Source organism: Sapajus apella, unplaced genomic scaffold (assembly GCF_009761245.1).
Source record: "Sapajus apella isolate SASKATOON/1434 unplaced genomic scaffold, GSC_monkey_1.0 scaffold38, whole genome shotgun sequence".
Lineage (NCBI taxonomy): Eukaryota > Metazoa > Chordata > Mammalia > Primates > Cebidae > Sapajus > Sapajus apella.
This window is the reverse complement of record NW_022436978.1, coordinates 10,273,059-10,297,476: the sequence shown is the minus strand read 5'-3', so window position 1 is coordinate 10,297,476 and position 24,418 is coordinate 10,273,059. Positions and strand designations below refer to the sequence as shown.

General features: G+C 38.1%; 1 protein-coding gene and 1 long non-coding RNA gene across 3 annotated transcripts in view; both read left to right on the top strand.

Moving 5' to 3' along the window:
• CCDC50 (coiled-coil domain containing 50) overlaps window positions 1-20,883 on the top strand; it is a 113,209-nt gene extending 92,326 nt beyond the window's left edge. Inside the window, exons 12-15 of one of the 2 annotated variants that reach the window (XR_004275134.1) lie at window positions 838-936; window positions 9,580-9,620; window positions 18,330-18,412; window positions 19,470-20,883. The gene's annotated coding sequence lies outside the window, so the exon portion shown is untranslated. Of the gene's footprint in view, window positions 1-837; window positions 937-9,579; window positions 9,621-18,271; window positions 18,413-19,469 lie in introns of both variants that reach the window. The other variant, XR_004275133.1, reaches the window with a different exon arrangement.
• A 1,230-nt stretch (window positions 20,884-22,113) lies between these two features.
• Window positions 22,114-24,274, top strand: LOC116564856. The gene is made up of 2 exons (XR_004275131.1): window positions 22,114-22,845; window positions 22,876-24,274. It is a non-coding gene; the product is annotated as an uncharacterized LOC116564856 (long non-coding RNA).
• The last annotated feature ends 144 nt before the right edge of the window (window positions 24,275-24,418 follow it).

The following is a 24,418-nucleotide window of genomic DNA, read 5'->3' as shown; positions in this document are numbered from 1 at the left end:
AGTAGTTCTCCTGCCTCAGCCTCCCAAGTAGCTGGGACTACAGAAGCCCACCACCACACCTGGCTAATTTTTATATTTTTAGTAGAGACAGGGTTTCACCATGTTGGCCAGGCTGGTCTTGAACTCCTGACCTCAGGCAATCCGCCCACCTGGGCCTCCCAAAGTGCTGGGATTACAGGCGTGAGCTACTACACCACACCTGAACTAGATACTTTTCAAGTGCCCAGGAGCCACAGGCACTACTAGACTACCACATTGGACAGTCCACCTGTAATCTATGTCAGCTCAAAAGGAAATAAGGAGAGCAACATTTTAACATGTTAACTAATGTTATGCAATTACCGATGTGAAACCTATTTTTTTTTTTTTTTTTTTTTTTTTGAGATGGAGTTTCACTCTTGTCCAGACCGGAGTGCAATGGCGAGATCTCAGCTCACTGCAATCTCCGCCTCCAAGGTTCAAGTAATTCTCGCAAAAATCTTTCATGTTCTTCACATGTACCCCAAAACCTAAAATGCAATTTTAAAAAAATGAATACTAAATAATAAAAAAAGTCCTCATCAGAAAAAAAAAAAAAAGTAATTCTCTTGCCTCAGTCTCCCAAGTAGAGTGGGATTACAGGCACAGCCACCACGCCCGGCTAATTTTTTTTCGTATTTTTAGTAGAGATGGGGTTTCACCGTGTTGGCCAGGCTGGTCAGGAACTCCTGACCTCAGATGATCCGCCGGTCTCGGCCTCCCAAACTGATGGCATTTGATAAACTTCCCAATGACTGGTAAGTATGAAGTGGTGTCTCACCTTCTCCAGACTGACATGTTATACTCTCATTTTGCCAGCAGAGGGCACCCGGAGATGGCAAGACGGCATTAACCTTGAGGCACTCTGAGACAGAATCTACCGGATTGGCAGAATGTAAAGACCAAGACACTAGTTCAGTAAGAAAAATATCACACCTTTACAAAAGCAGTACTTTATCAACGAGTGTGCATATCTCATTGTGTTTCACAGATACTAGTAGCAGATGCTAATTGTAGAACATCTGAGAATATTGACAAGTAGACTTTAAGAGTTTGAAGAAAATAGAAAAGAAAGTGCATTATTGCAAAAACTAGCCAGTCGTGGTGGTGCGCGCCTGCAGCCCCAGCTACTTGGCTGGCTGAGGCGGGAGGATCACTTGAGTCTGGGAGGTCGAGGCTGCAGTGAACTGTGATTGCCTCACTTCACTCCAGTCTGGGTTGCAGAGCCAGATTCTGCCTCAAAAAAAGAAAAATAATAGAAAGTGCATTATTGACAATAAAATTCCTGATAGAGGAGGCAGAGACATATAGTCGTATACTATAGTGTATGAATATATGTCTCTTATTCCTGATGGAATGTGTTATATATATATAGTGTGTATGTATATACACACACACACACATTATATATATATATATATATATATATAAAACACAGACCTAAATGTGCATATATAAGAAATTACCCTTACATATATGAGAAATTTGCCTAATATACATCTATATGTGCATATATAAGAAACTGGCCTTTCATAGACATATCTCATTGTGTTTCAAAGGTACTGTTTTCTTGTTTTACAAATGGAAGGTTTTTAGCAACCCTGCATCAAGCAAGTCTCAGCACCATTTTCCTAACAGCATGTGCTCACTTCACGTCTGCGCGTCTCGTTTTAGTAACTCTTGCAGTACTTCAGACTTCTTCATCATGGTCATACCTGTTATGGTGATCTGCAATCAGTGATCCTTAATGTTACTGTTGTAATTGTTCTGGGGCATCATAAGCTGTGCCCATATAAGATGGTTAATTTAATAGACAAATGTTGTGTGTGTTCTGACGGCTTTGCCCATAGCAGCTCCCCTGTCTCTGTTCCTCACCTCAGGCATCAGTATTCCCTGAGATACAACAATATTGAAATGAGGCCATTTCATAGCCCTACAATAGCTTCCAAGTGTCCAAGTGAAAGGTAGAATTGTGCATCTCACACTTCCAATCTAATGCTAGAAGTGATTAGGAATGAGTGAGGAAGAAATGTCAAAAGCTGAGACAGTCTGAAAGCTAATCTTCTGGCACCAAACAGCCAAGTTGTAAATGCAAAGAAAAAGTGTTTGAAGGAAGTTAAAAGTGCTACTCCAGGGAATACATGAGTGATAAAGTGAAAGAGCCTTATTGCTTATATAGAGAAAGGATTAGTTCTTCGGATAGAAGATTAAACCAGCCACAACATCTCCTTCAGCCAAGTCTGTCTAGATGAAGGCCCTAAGGCTCTTCAGTTCTGTGAACTATGAGAGACGTGAGAAAGCTGCAGATGGAAAGTTGGAAGCCAGCCGAGGTTGGTTCAGGAAGTTGAAGGAAATAAGCCACCCCCATAACATAGCGGTGCAAGACGAAGGAGCAAGTGCTGATGTAGAAGCTGAACAAATTTCCCAGAAGATCTAGCAAAGATAATTGATGAAGGTGGCTATATCAAACAACAGATTTTCAATGTGAATGAATCAGCCTTGTATTGGAAGAAGATGCCCTCCAGGACTTTCAAAGCTGGAGTGACGTTGATGCCTGGCTTAAAGCTTCAAAGGACAGGCTGACTTTCTTGCTAGAAGCTAACACAGCTGGTGACTTTCAGTTGAAGTCAGTGCTTACCCTTCCAAAAATCCTAGAATCCTTAAGATTTATGCTTAATCTACTCTGCCTGTGCTCTATAAACGGAACAATGAAGACTGGATGACAGCACATGTGTTTACAGCATGGTTTGCTGAATATTTTAAGCCCACCGTTGAGACCAACTGCTCAGAAAAAAAGAGATTAAAAATATTATTGCTCATTGTTGATTCACTTAGCAACCCTAAAGCTTTGATAGAGATGTACAAGGATATTAATGTTTTTATGCCTACGGATACAACATACATTCTGCAGCCCACAGATCAAGGAATAATTTGAAATTTCAAGTCTGATTATTTAAAAAATACACATTATGAGGCTATAATTGCCATAGATTATCATTCCTCTGTTGGATCTGGGCAAAGTAAATTGAAAACTTCTGGAAGGGCTTCACCATTTCCGATGCCATTAAGAACATGATTCATGGGTGGAGGTTTAAATATCAACATCAACAGGAATTAGGAAGTTGATTTTAACTCTCATGGATGACTTGGAGGGGTTCAAGACCTCTGTGGAGAAAATAAATGAAAATATGGTAGAAATAGCAAGATAACTATAATTGGAGATGGTGCCTGTATTTGTGACTGAATTGCTATAATCTGATGATCAAACTTGAATGGGTAAGAAGTTGCTTCTTCTGGATGAGCAAAGAAAGTGGTTTCTTGAGATAAAATCTACTCTTGGTGAAGATGCCACGAGCATTGTTAAAATGAAAACAAAATATTTAAAACATTATATAAACTTAGCGGGTAAAGCAACAATGTGGTTTGAGAGCACGAACTCCAATTTTTAAAGTTATGTTGTGGGTAAGACTCTATCAAATAGCATTACATGCTACAGATAAATCTTTCATGAAAATAAGTCAATTGATGCAGGAAATTTCATTGTCTAATTTTAAGAAGTTGCCACAACCACCCCACCCTTTAGCAACCACCACCCTGATCTGTCAGCAGCCATCAACATCAAGACAAGATCATTCACCAGCAAAAAGTTTGCAATGTGCTGAGGGATCTTTAGCAGTTTTTGCAATAAAATATTTTAAAATTAAGATATGTATATTGTTTTGTTTTTTGTCAGCAACTCATATGTAGCAGCAGATGATGTGAATGAATGGTTGAGAGTGACGCATTGTTGGAGTTTAGATGGGCATGTGCAACAGGGAGGTCTAGAGTCAGAGGAGAGAAAGAGGTTAAGGTAAAGCACTATGAGATCTTCAGGTAAGGCCAAGGGGCAGGAAGTAACATTTTTGGAGAGTAGGGAACAGTTTTCCATGAGATCACAGCAAGATCAGAGTTCAGGGGTCATGAAATAGGGAAGTTAGTGTAAAGGATGAAATGTTACAGTCAGAAAGAAGATATTTTAGATATGGTATAGGACTTGAGCCCACATAGTAAATAACTGAAATGGAGTGCAAAGAGAGGCAACTATGGTGGAGGCTCAAAGACACATAATCCTGGGTTGTTGGAAGTAATGTTTTTATAGATAGTGAGTCCTAGAACATGAAAAGAGGAATCATCTGGAGGCTTGTGTTAACATCAAAGAAAACGGATCTGGGAAGGGCAACAATTTCATGATACTGATCTCTAAGTTAATCCTTGGATAATCAGGAATTTGTGTAAATTTATAGGCATAGGACTTGGCAATGAAACAAATGCTACTAGGGCAAAATGAGAATCCTTTCAAGATAATACATTTTAAATGTTTTCAATCCATGCACCATGTGGCTTAAGAGCCTCAGACAGATTTGGGTTTGGAATTGCATCTTTGACTTGCCAGCTGTGTGGCCTGGGCAAATTATGTATGGACTCTGAAACTTAGCTTCTCTATCTTTAAAGTGGGAATAATAATATAACCTACTTCAAAAATTTTCAGTGCCCTTTTCAAGGAAAATAGTCAATAAATAATAGCTGGCCAGGCGTGGTGGCTCATGCCTGTAATCCCAGCACTTTGGGAGGCTGAGACGGGCAGATCACAAGGTCAGGAGTTCAAGACCAGCCTGGCCAACATGGCAAAACTCCATCTCTACTAAAGATACAAAAATTAGCCAGGCATGGTGGCAGGTGCCTATAATCTCATCTGTTCGGGAGGCTGAGACAGGAGAATTGCTTGAACCTGGGAGACTGAGGTTGCAGTGAACCGAATCATACTACTGCACTCCAGCCTGGGCAACAGAGTGAGACTCCGCCTCTAAATAAATAAATAAAACAAAATAATAAATGATAGCTGCATAGTCAAAGGTAAGGAAAAAAACCCAGATATGTTTATTGATAAAAGCCAATGCATATTCAAACTGCTCTGAATTTATCATATATAATAGCCTCACTTGTGGGCAAAGCAAGACCGGGAAAGCAGCTGGGAGATATTCAAGATTATATGGTAAAATTATCAGATTTCCACCTCTTAGTGGGAATCTATAGCACCGTCTTTTTTCTTTTTGTTAGACTTCCTGGTATAACTCCTTGATGTGGACATGCCTTACTTCCCAGTGTAAGGAACCCAACATTGCTCAAGAAAATCACTCCAGTTTTTAGGGGCTGGGGAGAGGGGAGCAACTGTTAAGAGTTCGATTTTTTTCTCTATGCTGCGTAAGTCTATTTTACCTAGTTTCCAATCATTTTGACCTTCTTGTGCCTCTGGCCGTTCTATTTTCTCTTCTACATGACAACTCTTAAGCCATCTGAAAACAGTGACTATTGCTCCTAAAATTTTACTACTCTGACATAGACATCCCTGGGGTCGTCAGTATCTTTTTATGAAACAGCCCCAGGGCCTTTGCACTTCATTGCCTCCTCTTGCCTATTTTAGTCTGTCTTTGTCCCTGTTGAAATCTCACCTCCAGGCATGATCTGAATGCCACAAAACTGAGTTCAAGCTCTTGCTTCCTAAATTTTTGAACACCATTCATGCAGTCACAGCTCACATGGATCTTCTATTAAGCTTTCAGTGTATTTTCTCATACACCATTTTCATGAACTTCACCAGAAGTACAGGTGAGTTTTACAGAAAGAGGCAGAGCTTGTTCTTTTTCAAGGTTTCATTTTGTTAGATTTGCTTATTGTCCATGCTTGATAATTTTTTTTTTGGTAATACCAATTTTAGCAAATTGAATTTATGTGCAGATTTGATGAACACTGGATAAGTCTTGGGTGACTGGCAGCTGCTTCATTTACAGTCCTGGATAAATGTCTTCTCAGTCAAAGCCCCTGAGCCTTGCCTCTTCCTGGTACATGTGGGAAGACGGGAAGAAGGAGGGCTACATGCAGCCTCTGGCAACATGCCTCTTTATTATTGGAGATGAGATAAAAACACAGGACTTGCAAACTCTAGTCCTTGTTATGCTGGTCCATGACAGTATTTTCTCAACAGAATCAAAAGTTTTGTTTTTGGGAAGGATTATATTTGGTTTTCAAACTATGCCTTTTATTCTACTTTGAATTTAAGTGTTTTAGTTTTTTTTTTTTTTTTTTTTTTTTTAGTTTGTAAGACAAATGTGGTAGTGAGAGTTTTAGAAATTTGTTCACTTGGAAAAATAAATTTGTCAATCTGTTGATCCACCAAATGAAAAAAAATCATGAAATACTGAATTTTTGGAGATTGTTGGTATTTAACTTATTGAGATGTATTAAATAAGTTGGGTAAACTATAAATGTTTACTTCTTCCAAATACTAATTTCTACTTAAGAAATAGTTAAGGCAAAAACAAGCAATAGGGAAAGGATTCCCTATTCAATAAATGGTCCTGGGATAACTGGCTAGCCATATGCAGAAGATTGAAACTGGACCCCTTCTTTAATGCTATGTACAAAAATTAACTCAAGATGTATTAAAGACAAATATAAAAAATATAAAAAATTAAACTATAAAAACCCTGGAAGACAGCCCAGGCAATACCATCAAGACACAGGGACAGGCAAAGATTTCATGACAAAGATTCCAAAAGCAATTGCAATGAAAGCAAAAATTGACAATTAGGATTGAATTAAAGAGTTTCTGCACAGCAAAGGAAACTATAAACAGAGTGAGAAGACAGCCTACAGAATGGGAGAAAATTTTTGCAAACTATGCATCCAACGAAAGTCTAATATCCAGCATCTATAAGGAACTTACATTTATAAGGAAAAAATTGCCCATTAAAAACCGGGCAAAGAACATGAACAGTCACTTTTCAAAAGATGACATACATGTGGCTAATAATCATATGAAAAAGGCCCTCAAAATCACTGAGCATTAGAGAAATGGAAATCAAAACCACAGCGAGATACCATGTCACACTAGCCAGAATGACTACTATGAAAAAGTCAAAAAAACAGATGCTGGTGAGGTTGGGGAGAAAAAGGAATGCTTATACACTGTTGATGGAAATGTAAATTAGTTGAAATATTGTGGAAGACAGTGTGACAATTTCTCAAAGACCTAAAAACAGAAATACCATTTGACCCAAGAATTCCATTACTGGGTATATACCCAAAGGGATATACAATTTGTACTATTATAAAGACACATGCACACATATGTTCATTGCAGCACTATTTACAATTGCAAAGAAATAGAATCAGCTTAACTGCCCATCAGTGATAGACTGGATAAAGAAAATGTGGTACACACCACATTTGTGGAATAGTATGCAGCCATAAAAAAATGAGATCATATCATTTACAGAATTCTGAATGGACCTGGAGGCCATTATCCTTAGCAAAGTAACACAGGATCAGAAAACCAAATATTGCCTGTGTGAGCTAAATGATGAGAACACATGGGCACATAGAGGGGAAAAATATGCACTGGGCCTTTCAGAGGGTGGAGGGTGGGAGGAGTGACTAGATAAGGACAAATAACTAATGGGTACTAGGCTTAATACCTGGGTGATGAAATAATCCGCAACAAACACCCATGACACAAATTTATCTACATAGCAAGCCTACACATGTTCCCCTGAACTTAATATAAAAGCTAAAAAAATAATGGTTGATAAATTAGAGCTCATTGCGTGTTTGGACTAAACAGCATTACCAAAACAGTAGTTGCAATGCTCACAGCTCTTCCATGAGGGAGGGTAGGCTGCAAATTTGCACTATACAGAGAAGGAAGCTATTAAGTGGCAGGGCCAATGTGGCACAGTGGGTTTGATTTTTAACCAGCACACATGATTGCCTCTTGAGGTTTTAGATCAGGTTATTGAAATATAGCTAGCATAGTCATGAAATAGAAGGGTACATTAAATAGAAAGTGGGGTAGTAGGTAAAGCATCTCTGTAGCCCTGCATAAGTCAGATCAATTGTCTTGGCCTTAGTTTACTCAACTGTTAGAGTCTAGTGAAGCCCACTTCCAGCTATAAAAATCAAGTTTTTTGCCATGTCGATGGAATGCAACAGGTAAGAACAAAGGAATAACAACTATGTAAAAAAAAAAAAATTCAGCAAAGGGCTCTCTCTTTCTCTCTTGTATGTGTGGATGTGTGTTGCCAGGCATCCCCTAATGGAAATATGAGGTAGCTCTAGGGACAAATAAATTACAGGAAAGAGAAAATACATGAGAGTGAGGGTCATATACGGACGTTGAAATTGGTCGCTTTCTATATGGTATTGGTGTGAAAATGACCAGCCCATTAATCAGGTAGGATCAGGTGGCATAAAGAAAGCGTGGGTTGTCTTGGTAAATGCCTGATCTTTCTTCTCTTCCTCTATCCTCTTCTACCCTATTTTGATGGACATATTCAGCACTTTTTGATCTATAACAATTAAAAGGGAGCTTCTGCTGATGGAAGCTTGTCAGGCCTTTGAAGCTGACACCAGGACCAGAGGGAGAGCTGCATCTGCCATGGGAGTCTGGGCTGTGAGGAGATGAGAGGGGCTTGCCCTTCCAAGGGGAGATCACCTTTGGCAGGAGTGCTTTCACTCAGAGGCAGCCCTGCTAGTGAGATGAGAGCAGTGTGCACTAAGTTAGCAGATTCAAAGGAGTGAGCTGGCAAACAGAATTACATCACATCTGCCAGAGAAAGTGATCAAAAGCAACAGGACCCAGGCAGCTGGCAAAAAGGTGACCCCTGGATACTCAGCTGTTTCAAAAACACAGCTGATCCTAAAGATTGAGAGAAAGTGAATGAATGTGCTCACTATAAATCTCTGCCAACTTAAATAATACATCTCTCCTTCCTTCCCTTTTTCTCTTTCTTCAGTTTTTAAAAATCCATCCTATCTAGTTTACTACTGACATGGTTTGGCTGCGTCCCCACCCGAACGCATCTTGAATTGTGACTCCCACAATTCCCACATGTTGTGAGAGGAACCTGGTGGGAGGTGACTGAGTCATTGGGCGGGTCTTTCTCCTGCGGGTCTCATGATAGTGAGTAAGTCTCACGAGATCTGATGGGAGTTTCCCTGCAGAAGCTTTCTTCTCTCGTCTGTTGCCATGTGAGACCTGCTTTTCACTTTCCTCCATGATTGTGAGGCCTCCTCAGCCACGTGGAACGGTAAGTCCAAGAAACCAGTTTCTTTGGCAAATTGCCCAGTCTCGGGTATGTCTTTATCAGCAGTGTGAAAACAGACTAATATAAATATTTACCGATTATGAAGAAATAATGTTTTGTGCAAGGTGTGTACTTTTGGATTTTGGGTGTCGATTGGACCCCATTGATTTCCTGGGAACACTCTGCCCCTGCTAATCTGAATGCTTCTGCAAGCAGTAGACTACACTTGATTGTCTTTTGCCTCCCATCAGTGGAGAGCCAGATGTTTAAATGAAATGCAAAACTGCTTCATTTCAAATTCAAAACCAGTGCATTTTGCTAAAAGCCATGCCTGAAGAGGCAAAAAAGTAGTGTATATATTTCTATATATGAGAAGGAATATTTTGGTGACCTGATTTAGGGTTCTTTGGCCACAATCTTTGTTTTCTCTTTCATTTAGCTTGCAACTTTATGAAGAGAAGAGGTCACTTTCTCTTGAAGGTAATTTAATTTTCCATTTCCTTTATAATCAGATGGTAACTGCTTCAGATGTGCTCTCAGCAGAAAAACATTGAACATTTTTAAATAAATACATTTACTAAATGTTTGCTAAAAACATATCTAATGTCCTAGAAAACCAATTCACAGTTCCACTGCAGATCATCAAGGAAACTGAGGCCCCAAATGGTCATAGGATCTGCCTCATGTCATCCAGTTTATTAATGACAGAGACAGTTCTCGAATTACTTATCCTTGACTCCCACCCTTGTACTCTTTTTAACCTGCTGTACCACCTCCCTCTGCAAGTAAAAATCTATTATCCAGTGAGACTCTATCAATGGTTATTACATTCTTGTTATTCAAAGTGTGTTCTGGGAACTGGCATCACGGACAACCCCTGACAGCATGTTAAAATGCTGAATCTGAGACCCCTACCTCGGACTCATGGAATCCAAATCTGCATTTTTAATTCAGTTCCCAGAAGATTCATGTGCAGATTGAATTGTCTGATGAACCTAAGAACCTAAGTTCTCAGGCGAAACATTTTAATTGATAAATATATTTCATTAGATTTTACAGGATTGTAAACCTAATATTGTGCATGCTTTTATTTTAACTGATAAGCCTGTTACTTATTCTTTAATTTAGCTTGTTAAATGACAAAAGTTTAGCACCATCCAATTACTTAAGTGCAAAACTAAGAAGGATCTCTAATGTTATGCTGACTATTGGATGCAGTAAGACTTTTTAGCACTGACATGCAAGGCGTTTCTTAATTTGGTGTATAATAGGGGGCTGTGATGGTGTAAACAGATTTTTTAAAGTGAAATGGACAGTTGTTAAACGGGGCTCTCCTTTTTCACTGAGAAATGCACAATGCATTACAGACTCAATCTTAAAACATTCTTTGTATAAGAATGTTTTATGCAAACATAAATTGAAGGCAGGACATTTTCTCATTCTCTTCCTTATAAGTGAATTCTCATACCAGTGCTAGGGACAGGTCTGCCATCAAAAACTTAAACTATTTAATTCCTACTTTGGAGTGGAGGAGAGAGGTTGCCTTTGCACATGTAATTTTGATTGATCTCTTATTTTCCCCTCCTCTCCATCTGTATAGTCTGTGTGTTGTCCTCTTATGTCTCACTGGTGCAGAAATTTATTAAAGAGCCTTGTTCTTCCAAATCATTTTCTGTAATGCCAGTAGAAATGCCTTTAAAAAACAAAACAAAACAAAATCTGAGAATCTGTTTAAAACTTCCAATGTCTTCTATTCTTATAAGATTAAGTAGAAATTTCTTAATAGACCTACATCTTAATGTCCACCATAATTTGACTCTGACCCAATTTACTCATGCAATGTGTTACCGGTACCTGTGCTCTGGATGAGAAAAAGAAATTCCTGCATTATAAAAGACATTAATGGAAAAAATGGAAGAAATCTGAATTTATTCTGTGACTTTGATCTGTGTATCACAAGAAGTATTGCATCAATGTTAAGTAATTTTACCAATTTTATTAATTGTAATATTTATGTAAAAGAACATCTTCCATTTTAGAAAATTATACTCAAGTGTTTAGAGTGTAATTCTGCTGCAGTTTTCTCTTTAGAAAGTATTATACATATATGGCCAGGCGGGGTGGCTCACGCCTATGATCCCAGCACTTTGGGAGGCTGAGGCAGGTGGATCACGAGGTTAAGAGATCGAGACCATCCTGGTCAACATGGTGAAACCCCATCTCTACTAAAAATAGAAAAATTAGCTGGGCGTGGTGGTGCACGCCTGTAGTCTCAGCTACTTGGGAGGCTGAGGCAGGAGAATTGCTTGAACCCAGGAAGCGGAGGTTGCGTTGAGCCGAGATCGCGCCATTGCACTCCAGCCTGAGTAACAAGAGCGAAACTCCATCTCAAAAAAAAAAAAGGAAGTATTATACATATATATTCACGTACACATGTATACATACGTATGTAGAGAGAAGGAGTGATATGAGACAGTAAGAGAGAGCATGCATGGGATTGCTGAACATATGCAGTAAAATGTTAGCATTCAGGAATTTAAGACTTTTTAGTATTTCTTTGTGCTGTTACTGCAACTATTCTGGGTCTAAAATTTCAAAATAAAAAGTGGATAGTATTCCATGGAGTATATGTGCCACAACAATGAGAACACATGGACACAGGGAGGGGAACATCACACACTGAGGCCTGTCGGGGGGTGAAGGGACTAGGGGAGGGATAGCAGGGCATGGGGGGATTGGGGAGGTACAATTACCTAATGTACATGACGGGGAGACGGATGCAGCAAACCACCATGGCATGGGTTTACCTATGTAACAAACCTGCATGTTCTGCACATGTACCCCAGAACTCAAATATAAACAACAAAAAAAAGTGGAAAAGAAAATAAATTTTTCTCAGCCTGTCATGTGGATCATCCTGCTGCCATTACATTTCCGTTATAAGATAGTAATCCAGGAAATGCCTTCATGACTTATTTTTTAGTGGAATGAATCTTATGAAACAATAGGCATACTATGATTGAAGTTGTATACATTATGTACACATATCTATTTTAGTTTGGAAAATATGCTACAATGGTAAACATAAAAATGTTAAGGATAATTGTCCCTTGGCAGTGGGATTATGGGTGATTTTAACATACCTTTCCTTTTGTTTATCTGTTTTTCCATAATTTATTCAAAGGATTGTTCTGTTAAAATTAGAAAACAATAAAATTATTGTGCAAATTCTTTGTTAAACTTTATTTCATCTTGTTAGAAATTAAGATTATGAGTAACGTATTTTCATCTTACTTTGCAAAATTTTAGTGTCTATTTTAACATTGCTTAATCAGCAATTCAATGATTTCCGTTGTATTTTGGTTTTCTTAGTTGACAGAGAAAAAGAATTGAAACAAACTATTCCTGTTTCCTCAAGCTTTAGTCAATAGTTGTCATCTACTTTAACACTTGAATTTTTACTGTAGCTGCTAGAAATGGGCAAACTGAGTGGTTTGGATGAATATATATACCTTTGTCATGAACCTGTAGGCAAAAGCATTAAGTGCCAAAGAGAACAGAAGTCAGGTACAGAGAGAACCTAAAGAGATAAATGCCCTATATGTTCTTTCTATTTAAAGGGAAAAAGTAGCTATATGTTTATTCAATGATGAATTCGTTGCCTAAATAATTGCATTTTGGCCATACCAAGACAGTCATTGCGTGTCAAAAGGTGATTTGTTAATTAGGAGTTTTCATCTAAATAAAAACAATGAAGAATAGAAAATTTTAAAAGGAAAGCTGGGCTCTTTTTTAGGGTTTTACTTTTTCCTCTTCCATCATCAGCTTTGGGAGAAAGACTCTATACTTTATATAATTAACAATACTTTTTTTCTTATTTTCCCTAGTTAAAAATAACAAACACTGAATCTAAATTGGAAACTTTGTAATTCCACTGCAAAAGAGAACAACTCATTTATGTTTTTCTCAAGTAAAACATACACACACACACACACACACACACACACACACACACACACACCCCACCCTGCTACCTGGGAATCTGGATGAAATGTACCAGAGCTTGAATTAAAGTAAGAGCAATCTCCAGGAACACCGAGAAAGTGAAAACCAGAGTCTGCATATCTCAACTGCCATGAGACAACTGAAAACTATTGACCTGATTTTCCAAATGAGTCCTAGAGAGGGGAAGTGACTTACTCAAAATTTTATCTTTGTGAACCCCGTCTGAGCACTTATGCCATTTTTCAATAGAACCTGAAGAAAATATTGGCAAATAACAATGAAGGATTCCTGCATTACAGTTAGTAAAACTTACTATAATGCTGCTATGATGGAAACAACAGTAGCAACTGGAGAGAGGAGACAGTGGAGATCAGACATGCTAACTTTGAGAGACCTGTTAAGCCCTCCAAGTGGGGATCTGATGTGGGCAAATCGACACATTACTCTGAAGTTTAGGAAAGAGGTTCCATATGGAGATTTGGAAGCATCAGTGTAGATATGGCACTGAAACCCACAAAACTGGACCAGATCGCTAGAGAGTGATGCCTCTTGAGAAAATAAGAGGTCTATGGATGAATCTTGAGGCAGTCTGCAGTTCAGAACTTGGGAATATAAGGAGGAACCGGAATCCAGACTGAGAACGAGTGACCCATTGTAAAGGAAGAAAACCAGGAGAAGACAGTGTTCTGGCAGCCGTAGGAACAGGAAAGAAGGCAGAAAATCTGCATATAGTTGTTGGTAGGAGGGTTGTTGTGAAAGTTCCTTATGATTACCTAACTTACTAATGAAAAGGAAAATTATTGAGTAAGAATGATGGTGGAGAAAGACAAGGTGGAAAATAGTTTCTGAAACATTGATTTAAAAAGACAAAGTGAAACAAATGAACCTGGAAACACTTGAATATGTGTGTGTATGCATGTTTATGACATAATTTATTCTACATAGTATCCTATATATTAGTTATATGTGTTTTATATATCATGGAAAATAATATAAAAATAAATATCAGATTTTCCCAGAGAAGGTGGAGAAAGGAGAAACCTAGTTTTATTTTATAAACAACTGTATTTCCTTTAGAATTGTTATAACAAACACATTTTACTTTTGAGTAAAGGTAAGAAAAAATAGCTGGTCTTGCGGACCTTTGTTAAGGAAGTAATAAATCTGATGCAAACGTAACAGTAACCTTTGTGAGACTGACTACAAGGTGGCTAAGCAGATTCCCAGGTCCTTGGAAGACATTTGGGTCTTACCCAATGAAGGCCCTCTGTACTGTGAGGGATGGTCTGCACTATCTTAGTCAACTTGTGCTGCTATAACCAAGTACCTTGCATGGACTGAGTAGCTTTTAATAACAGAAATTTATTTCTCACAGTTCTGGAGGCTAGAATGCCAAGGTCAAGGTGCCAGCGCTGTGGAGTTCTGGCGAGGGCCCTCTTCCCACTGTAGACTGTTGATTTCTCATTGTAGGCTCACATGGCAGAAAGAGGGTGAGAGGGTTCCTTTTGTAAGGGCACTAATCCTTCTTAACAGGGCTCCACCCTCATGACCTAATTATTCTTAAAGTCCTCACCTCTAAATATATCACTTTGGAACTAGGATTTTAACATATGAATTTTGAGGGACACAAACATTCAGCCCTCTGTGTATGCCTTATAGAGCCATTTCTTCTTTGGATGTCTCACTGTGGGAATAATAGGGTTTTGGGGTAGCTGTAAGATTTTGTTGTTCTTGTTTGTTTTTGTAGTGAAAACCTCTAACATCAGGTACCTGACACTGAGATAAATATTCAGACATATGGTGTTTTTTTTTAACATGAAGTTAACATTTCCCAAGAAGCTGGCCAAATTCCCCTAGAAACTTTGTCTGTTTCATTATTATTAACTTCTGAAGCCTAGGAGTTGGTATATAGAGGGCTTTTCCCCTGTCCTAGAGAAGTACTAGAACAAGTTTCTAGAGGCCTCAGAATTAAGGGTCTCTGAATGTGGCCACAACACAATCTATAACTGCAGGTTTATGCCTAATTCTTGATAGCATTAACTTCACCCAGAGTTGATCTGTGAATCTTTGTGCTAACCTTGAGATCTTCACAGTCATATATAAACTCAATAGGAATATTGCTAATGACTGCTGGGTTTTGTTCTAAGCTGAGGCCGTGTGATAGACCCTACTTTCTCCAGAAAAGCTAGAGAAATCTTTGGGATCTCTGTCTTGGATTTCAGTGCTTCCAGGGGCAGTTAGGGCTATACTCTCCCTGGGATTTTTTTCCATGAGAAGATGAAGTAGAAGATTTCTGGGGGCAATCAGCTCTAGGGGGCAGCCTGGACACCGTCTCTGAACCTGGAAGTAGCTCAGGTGCTGATTCTGCCTCCAGGGTGCACACACCCTCTCGTTATGGAGGAGGAAACTCATGAGGTTTCTGGATAACCTGGCCTTCAGAGAAGGACCTAGGGTTAATCACTGAGTGTTCCTATACCTACTGTGAGCTACAGAAACAATTTTGGGCTCCATCAGAATTCACAAATGATTTGGAATTTCTTAACTTTGGAGCCTTTCAGAGATGGCCTGATGTATTGCTAAGCAGCTGAACAGATTGTGGGTACATTGTGGATACCATAGCAAATTCTATAGCCCTAAAGCTTTTTTTTAATTATTATTTTTTATTTTTATTTTTTTCAGACAGAGTCTGGCTCTCTTACCTGGCTGGAGTGCAGTGGTGCGATCTCAACTGACTACAACCTCTTCTTGTATGATTGATTCTCCTGCCTCAGCCTCCGAGTAAGTGGGATTATAGACACCTGCCACCACGCCCAGCTATTTTTTTGTGTGTGTTATTAGTAGGGATGGGGTTTCACCATATTGGCCAAGTTGATCTTGAACTCCTGACCTCAAGTGATCTGCCAGCTTCAGCCTCCCAAAGTGCTGGCATAACAGGTTTTGACTACTGCACCTGGCCTGATCCCTAAGTCTTCTTTTTGTTGCCTAGGATGGAGTGGCAATGGCATGATCTCAGCTCAGGGCAATCTCTGCCTCCCAGGTTCAAGCAATTCTCCTGCCTCAGCCTCCCATGTAGCTGGGATTACAGGCACGTGCCACCACACCTGGCTAATTTTTGTATTTTTAGTAGAGATGGGGTTTCACCATGTTGGCCAGGATGGTCTCGATCTCTTGACTTTGTGATCTGCCCGCCTCAGCCTCCTTAAGTGCTGGGATTACAGGTGTAAGCCACTGCACCCAGCCCCTAAGTCCTCTTAATGCCAGGAATTATCTTAGGGTTTGGGGGCTTCAAGTGAAGGGAAATGTTCACAATTAAAGACACACTGGAATTTTCTTAAAGAAGGAAAGGCTCCTTCTATCAGCCACTGGACCTTTTGGGGAAACCATCAATCCTGGAGATCCTATCTCCGAGAATAGTGTCTGTGTCCCTTCCTTCCATTGTGGTAGGAAGAAAGAGTTAAATCTAACCCTCTGAGGTCAGAAAAAACAGTTGGAATTGTGTGGATGAGATTCTGAAAAGTTAGATTTCTGAAGCTAGAGACCAGCAAGATTAGATCTGTTCTAGAAGCCATTAGGAAGACCTAGGGTGAGGGTCTGAGGCCCTCTAGACTCTGTGGGAAGAGCATGAGAAAATCCCATTTCCAGGAATGAGATTAGTCCTGGAATGCCATTGCAATTCCATTGCTGGCCTGGCTCTCATTAAAGAACGGCTTTTGCTTCTGGGCATGGCTGGCTGTCTCTGGCAAATTTTCACAGGTTTTGGTCTATTTGAAAGAACAGCCCTAATACTTAGAAGATCTGTGGTGTTTAGGTAAATTATTTATGGCCTGAAATCTTGTGCATTCACTCTCCAAAGGAGTAATGCAATATGGATGAGGCCTGAGTTCTACCTCAATGCATAAACCATGCTTGGTCTTCTTACAGAGTGGTCCTCTCTGTGTGGAGTCTTTTGGCAGTCTCTGTGGTTTTTAAACTTTTATGGCCCAGACTTTGCTCAAGTTGAAGCAGGTGTCCATGTAATTTCATTTTAGTAGTAATGTTCTTGTGGAGTGGTTGTTTGATTCTGTTCTCTCATTGGGGCACTTCTGGGCTGAGTTTTTAGCAGAGGAACACTGGCTGTGATGATTATTTAAAATTTGAAAATAACACAGAGAGAAAATATTATTTTGATTTTGCTGAAGAAGAAATTTACAATATGATAAATAACTTTACCCAATGTGACCCAGCAGACAGTTGAGTCTGTTTACTAATGCAAATATGACCTTGAGATATTTTTTTCCGTTACCCCAGAGGTTCTGAATCTTAAACATACATCACAGTTACCTGGAGGCAAATTGATATTTGTAAAATATCAATTTCTGGGTACCTCCTCAAAATTAATGACTCAGTAGGTCTCTGAAATTTGCTTTACTAACAAGTATCCAATTGATGCTGAACGCTATATATAAAATGTTTGTGTTTCCCCCAAATTCATTTATTGAGTCCTAATGTTCATGTTTTTGGGAGATGACTAGATTATAAGGGTGAATCTCTCATAAATGTGCTTGTGACTTTATAATAAAGAGGTCCAACAGAGCTCCCTTTCTCTTTCCTCCATGTGAAGATATGGTGAGAAGCTGGCTATGAACCAGGAAGCAGACACTCACTAGACACCGAATTTGCCAGCTCCTTAATTTTGAACTTCTCATCCTTGAGAGCTGAGTGAAATAAGTTTCTGTTGTTTACAAGCCAGTTAGCTTAGGTATTTTGTTACGGGGGCCTAAAACTGAGGCTGCTGGTACAGGAACCATATTTTGAAAACCACTGGTCTAAACTATGCTGAGATCTTGAAAATGCTTATCTCCTGTAGTTCTGCTTTAGTTTATATTGCTTTTTAGCTTGTAGAATGCCATTAACATCTGTTATATGTAAGTAATCCAAGGAGAGTTTCAGGTCATGTTAAGTCATAATTCTCATTATTTGGACTTTCTACTTTGCGAGAAAGACTTTAGCTCCAAAGGAGTGTATGTAGCTTGATAATTTGGTTTTATTTCCTTGTGAATATAGGACAAAAATCTTGCTTGGGTCTGGCTGAAATTATTTATCCTCTGACATATGTAGTAAAACTTATTTTTCCCTTGAAACATTAGAACTTAAACCCTGAGTATACCATTTTTGTTTGAGAATACTGATGACCACATTTCCCAGCTTTCTGATGATTCTGACTGCTTGGTACTGACTCTTGTTGAACATCTGTGGGATCAAGCCTGAGGCTCCACCTCCATGAGCATGTATTTATTTGCCTGTCAAGTCAGAGTATTGCTTCTGTGTGGATCAAGATAGATAAGAGATGTGGAAAGGATTTGTACATTCTTCTAAAGATATGAAATGATATTATTGTATTTGATTAAAAAAACAACAACAGAAAGAGCAGAGCCCAAACTATTTTCCTGGAATAATCTGCCTCTAAATATATCAATATAAAGAACTAATTTATCTGCCTACACAATTATAGATGAGTAGGGAAGTTCAGTTTATTTCTAACATCTGTAGGATTTACATGTCTCCCTATTTAAGAGGTCCTTGGCTACTTTTTTTTTTTGGAGATGGAGCTTCACTTTTGTTGCCCAGGCTGGAGTGTGCAATAGCATGATCACAGCTCACCACAATATCTGCCTCCCGGGTTCAAGCGATTCTCCTGCCTCAGCCTCCCAAGTAGCTGGGATTACAGGCACTCATCACCATGCTTGGCTAATTTTGTATTTTTAGTAGAGATGGGGTTTCTCCATGTTGGTCAGGCTGGTCTCAAACTCCTGCCTCAGGTGATCTACCCGCCTCAGCCTCTCAAAATGCTGAGATTACAGGCGTGAGCCACTGTGCCTGGCTAAGTCCTTGGCTACTTTTAATTGGCTATATGTTGCTTGTGTCAGCAGTATTCAGTGAGGTTTCATTGTCACTGTGATTATTGGAATCCTTAGAACAACTGTGTTACAACTCACTTGTCAATGGCTTATGCTGGGAGTTGCCATAAAATTGTGGCCCAAGTATACCTTAATGGGTGGCCAAGTAGAGATATTTATTTTCTTTATTCTAAGAGAAATGTAAGCACCATGTTGGTTTCTGGAACTAAAATATTTAACATTTAAAATAACATTGCCTTTATTCTCAAGGGTACATTAAAATGATGGTGTTCAGTTTTCGTTTAGTTATTCACTTGAATGAGAATGCAAGTAGCTGAAAGGGACCAAAATATCTGAGGTGCCTTTTTGAGAGGAATTAGACATTGGTTGCTAATGGAGAAAACTTCTGAACTCCAAAACTCATTATATATTCTGTATTTTTTTGCAGAAAATACCTAAATTACCCATGAAACTTTTATGAACAAGGCAATTTTTGAAGCTGAAAAGCATAAAATAATGTCAGAGCTCTCAAAGTGAAGAAGATAAAATCATTCTTCATCTTTACCTCCTTCCCCCCACCCTACCTGCCACCCTTTTGGCCTACTGTTTAGTGGAAAGCTCTCTTATAAAATTACCCTCCTCTAACTTCCTTGTCTCGGAGTGATTGACATCTGGACAATTTTGTTTTGCCTTGGGTAACTTCAGAGAATACATTTTTGCTCACTGGATTCAGTATTGTGTCTGTACTCTTTTTTGGTTTCAAAGGGTGAGACACTGTCTTTGGCTTTCTCTGAATCTTCTCTTCATCCTTATTTTGTGTTTATTGTAGAAGATGCCAAAGCATCGGACTAGCGTACATTTGGAAATCATTTCTAGTGTAAGTCAGAGTCCTGATGGGAACATGGAAACCATATTAGGAATTTAAAATAGAGTCGATTTGCTTTGGGATATTATGACACAGATACTGATGAGCTGAAAGAGCAGAAAGGTAATACTGGTGACCTAGAATAGTAGGTACAGGAAGAGCCTGGGATAAAGAAGAAACAGTGGAGACAAAGGAACTATGTGGCTGGTTTAGCAAATACAGAAAGAAGTTGCAGGCTTGACCAAGGGAAGCACAGCTCCAAAGGAAAGAAGCAAGGCAGGAAGAAGCTCCTTGTCCCTCTCCCCCCATCTCCCACTGTTACTCTGTTATGCTGCCTGCTGGCAGAAATTCAGTTCCCAAACTGGGAATCATAGTTTGCTGTGTTTTGAGCCCCAGCATCACGGAGTATAGAATGAGTTTAGAGGTAAGAGAAACTGGATAATAAATCAGCACAATTTCAACAATTTTTGACACAAAGAATATAATTTCTTAGTATACTTTCTATTTATACACTATCAGTGCAGTTTCCTGCAATTAAATATATATATAATAAAGTTTCATCAAATGGCACTTTAATAATTTGTAACTCAATGCATTTTTATTCTATAATTTATTAGTTTCCATTTGTTTATCTTTGGTAGAGACTATTTTAAATTAGCATTTGATAATTAGTAAATGGGATTTTCACCTTCTGTGCTGATGTTAGAACTGAATCTCCACATAAGTTGCAACTACAAACCATCTAATAATCTAGCAAACATATTAAATCAATTTAAAAAGAACCAAGTATGTAACAAATTATTTTCCTCTAAAGAGAAAATAATTTGAGAACGTATAAAGCAGAATTTTTAGAGAAGGAATTTAGAGCTCATGTAACCAATGAATCTTGTTTCTAAAGTTACTTCCACTTAATAGTCAATTCTTTCTTTACAAATCTGTAAAGGGCTGGACTGAGACAGTATTGAAAAAATACATTTAAATAAATTTAGAGATAAAATAAAATTACTATTGACACATGTTTTATTAACCTAGTTTTCTTGAATTCTATGAATTGGAAAACTTTCAGGTGGATTAATGAGTAAAACACACGCAAAGAGAAACAAGAATGGGCTAGATGGGGATGTTAACTCAGCTTGTTAAAAAGGGTTATAATTAGAATCTACAATAACAAAGGCAAGCATTATCCTTTTTTGCCTAATATTCTTTGAGAAATACTCTGGCTATATTCTTACAGGAAAATAATTTGATTTCTTTAGTGGAAGAAATTACCAAAAGTTTATTACAGTGAGGTAGGAAGTGTGCATAGATTAACTTAACAAGCAGTTACAGTCCTTCTATAACAGAATAGAACTATGGCCTATCCTTTATATAGAAGAACCAAGAGAAACTACAAAGTGGGAAACCAGGAATGGGGCTTGAAAATTGACTTGCTTTCTGATCAGTGCCCCCTGTTAAGCACTCCCACTCACCCGAACCGTTCAACAGATGTTGAAACATCTGCTTTCCAAAATACTCATTTTTCTCTTATATTATTTGTTCCTGCTTTTCTGTTAGCATAAAATGCCCTCTTTTCCCTGCTTCCTCTTGAAATTCAGTCTATCTTTCAAGGCTCAGTTCAAATTCCATGAGTTTCATAAATCCCTCCCTCCGCCCTCAGTTGCTTCTTGGAGTAAAGAAGAAGCAACTGATCTGTTAGCTTCTTCTTTACTCCTAGAAGAGTTTGCTCTATTATTTTCTACATCTCCTGCACAAATAGTTCCTTATTTCAGATAGTGGTCTCCTTTGGTAACACTACCATGGACTATTATGGATAAAAGCTTTATGTTCTTTGCCCTAGAACACCATACATATTTACATACAAATAAGTTTTCATGGGGTTTGCTAAGAAGAGGTAGAGAGTTTAAAAGGTGGACTGTTTAAATATCTAATGTACAATTTTCATGGCAATGAAATGCCTGATGTTTCCTTTTTTCTCTCCTTTTTCTTTCCTTTTCCTTCCACCATCTTTCCTCTTTATTCCCTTCCCTTCCCCTCCTTCCCTCCCTCCCTCCCTCCCTTTCCTTCCTTCCTTTTTTCCTTCCTTCCTTCCTTCATTCCTCCCTTTTTCCCCTCCCACCTTCCCTCCCTCTTTCCTTTTTCTTTCCTCCTTTTTTCCTTCCTTTCTTTTCTCTTCTTTCTTTTCAGTTTATTTATCTTTTATTTAATGCTATTTTTTTTTTTAGTGAATCCGAAATTTGGAAACTTTTTTCTTAGAATAGAAGCATATTTTGATAAAGAAAATACAATTAGAAGCCAAAATTGATATGCTTTGAATAACTTTATTTGAAAAAAACTGTGTTACTCTATTTCTAATATTATGTCCTCAACAATATCACAGAATTAAGTAGTGGAAAGAACACTGGACTTGGTGTCTGAAAATATAAGATCAATTTCAGGATCTACCAGCTAATAATTATGTGAACTTCCAAATTAAGGTAACACCCTGAACTTCCTAACACTCTGTGAAATAAAAAAATAAAAATACTATAGGATTGTGGAGATTGTGTGAAATCTATATGAAAGCACTTTGTGAACTGTGTGTCACATAATGTAAGTTGTAGAAATTGTTTTCATTACCATTATGAACAAGAATAAGTAATTGTAAGATTAAACATGAACAGCAGATATTTTCTAGAATATAAAACATTTCAGGAAAACAAGGAAGAGTACTTAGTGACCTGAGTCAGTAAAATTCATCTAAAATGCCTCAACTGTTGCTCATCATATAATACCTCATTTAAAATAATTAAAAGTGAGATCTAAAGTTAGTTTGCATTGTCTGTATTGAATTAGCATCGGTGAAAAGAACAATGCAGTAGGAGTGGAAATGATCTTACTACAGACAATTCTATGCCGCTTAAAAAATCATTTCTTGACCCAGATTCTGTGTGTCAGATATAGTATCTCTATATTACTGGGAGTAAAGAGCCCTAGAGTGGTAGAACTGGAGAAAAGCTTAGTTTTTCCAGATATTACTTTTTGTGGTTTAGTTTTCCTCAGAGTGATAAAGTGCTGGTTGGCCTTATCTAGCTTTAGGTTTGTACTTTATTAAGAGACCCTGATGCTTTAATGGCACATAAGTTGTATTTCCTGGGATTCTTCTTGTCAGGAGCTTAATGCTGAAAGCAGATGACATGTAAACTGCCCCTACAACACCCATTACACTCAAAGTGATAAATTTGTTTTTAAATTTGTATATAAAGTGATAATAAAATAAATAGAATTGTCAAATAAAATAGTCAATCATGAGTGGGTACTACATAGAATCACTGCTCCTCATTTTGGTTTTAAAAATCTAACTGAGGCTTTAAAGTTGCAGAGAAAATCCTAGAGGCCACAGTATTTTAAATTAAACCTATCATTTACAATGAAGGAATGAGCCATACTTAATTTTTAATGTTCCAACATTTTTTGACTTTCCATTTTTAAGCTGTACAATTTTATGCAAGCCGCTTTTACCCTATGAGTCTTAATTGCTTTTCTTTAATATATAAAGAGGTTGAAATATGTTATTTTTAATAATCCTGGAAGTCTCAAAAATGCATTTGATTATTTAAAATAATGGTTTACTATAAAATCCCTGGAAGATAACCTAGGAAATACCATTCTGGATGTGGGACCTGGCAAAGAAGTCATGACAAAGATGCCAAAAGCAATTGCAACAAAACTGAAAATTGACAAATGGTACCTAATTATACTAAAGAGCTTCTGCACAGCAAAAGAAACTGTCAACAGAGTAAACAGACAACCTACAGAAGGGGAGAAAATTTTGACAAACTATGTATTTGACAAAGGTTTAAAATTCAGAATCTCTAAGGAGCTTCAACAAATTTACAAGAAAGAAAACAGCCACATTAAAAAGTGGGCAAAGGACATAAGCAGACACTTTTCAAAAGAAGACATATCAGCAGCTGACAGTCATATGAAAAAAAAATCAATGTCACTGATAATTACAGAAATACCAATCAAAAGAACAATGAAATACCATCTCATACCAGCCAGAATGAATATCACTAAAAAGGGAAAACAATAACAGACGCTGGAAAGGCTGTGAAAAAGGGAAGACTTATGCAGTGCTCGTGGGGATAAAACCTAGTTCAGCCATGGTGGAAGGCAGTTTGGTGATTTCTCAAAGAACTTAAAACATTGCCATTCAACCCTGCAATACTATTACTAGCTATATGCCCAATGGAATATAAATCATTCTATCATAAAGACACATGCATGTGTATGTTCAATGCAGCATTATTCACAATACCAAAGACATGGAATCAACCTACCTGCCCATCAATGGTAAATAGAATGAAGAAGATGTGGTGCACAGATACCATGGAATACTATGCAGCCATGAAAAATGAGATCATGTCTTTTGCAGGAACATGGATAGAGCTGGAGGCCATTATCTTTAGCAAACTAATTCAGGAAGAGAAAATCAAATACTGCACATCCCCCTTCTATAAGTGGAAGTTAAACCTTAAGTATATGTGGACACA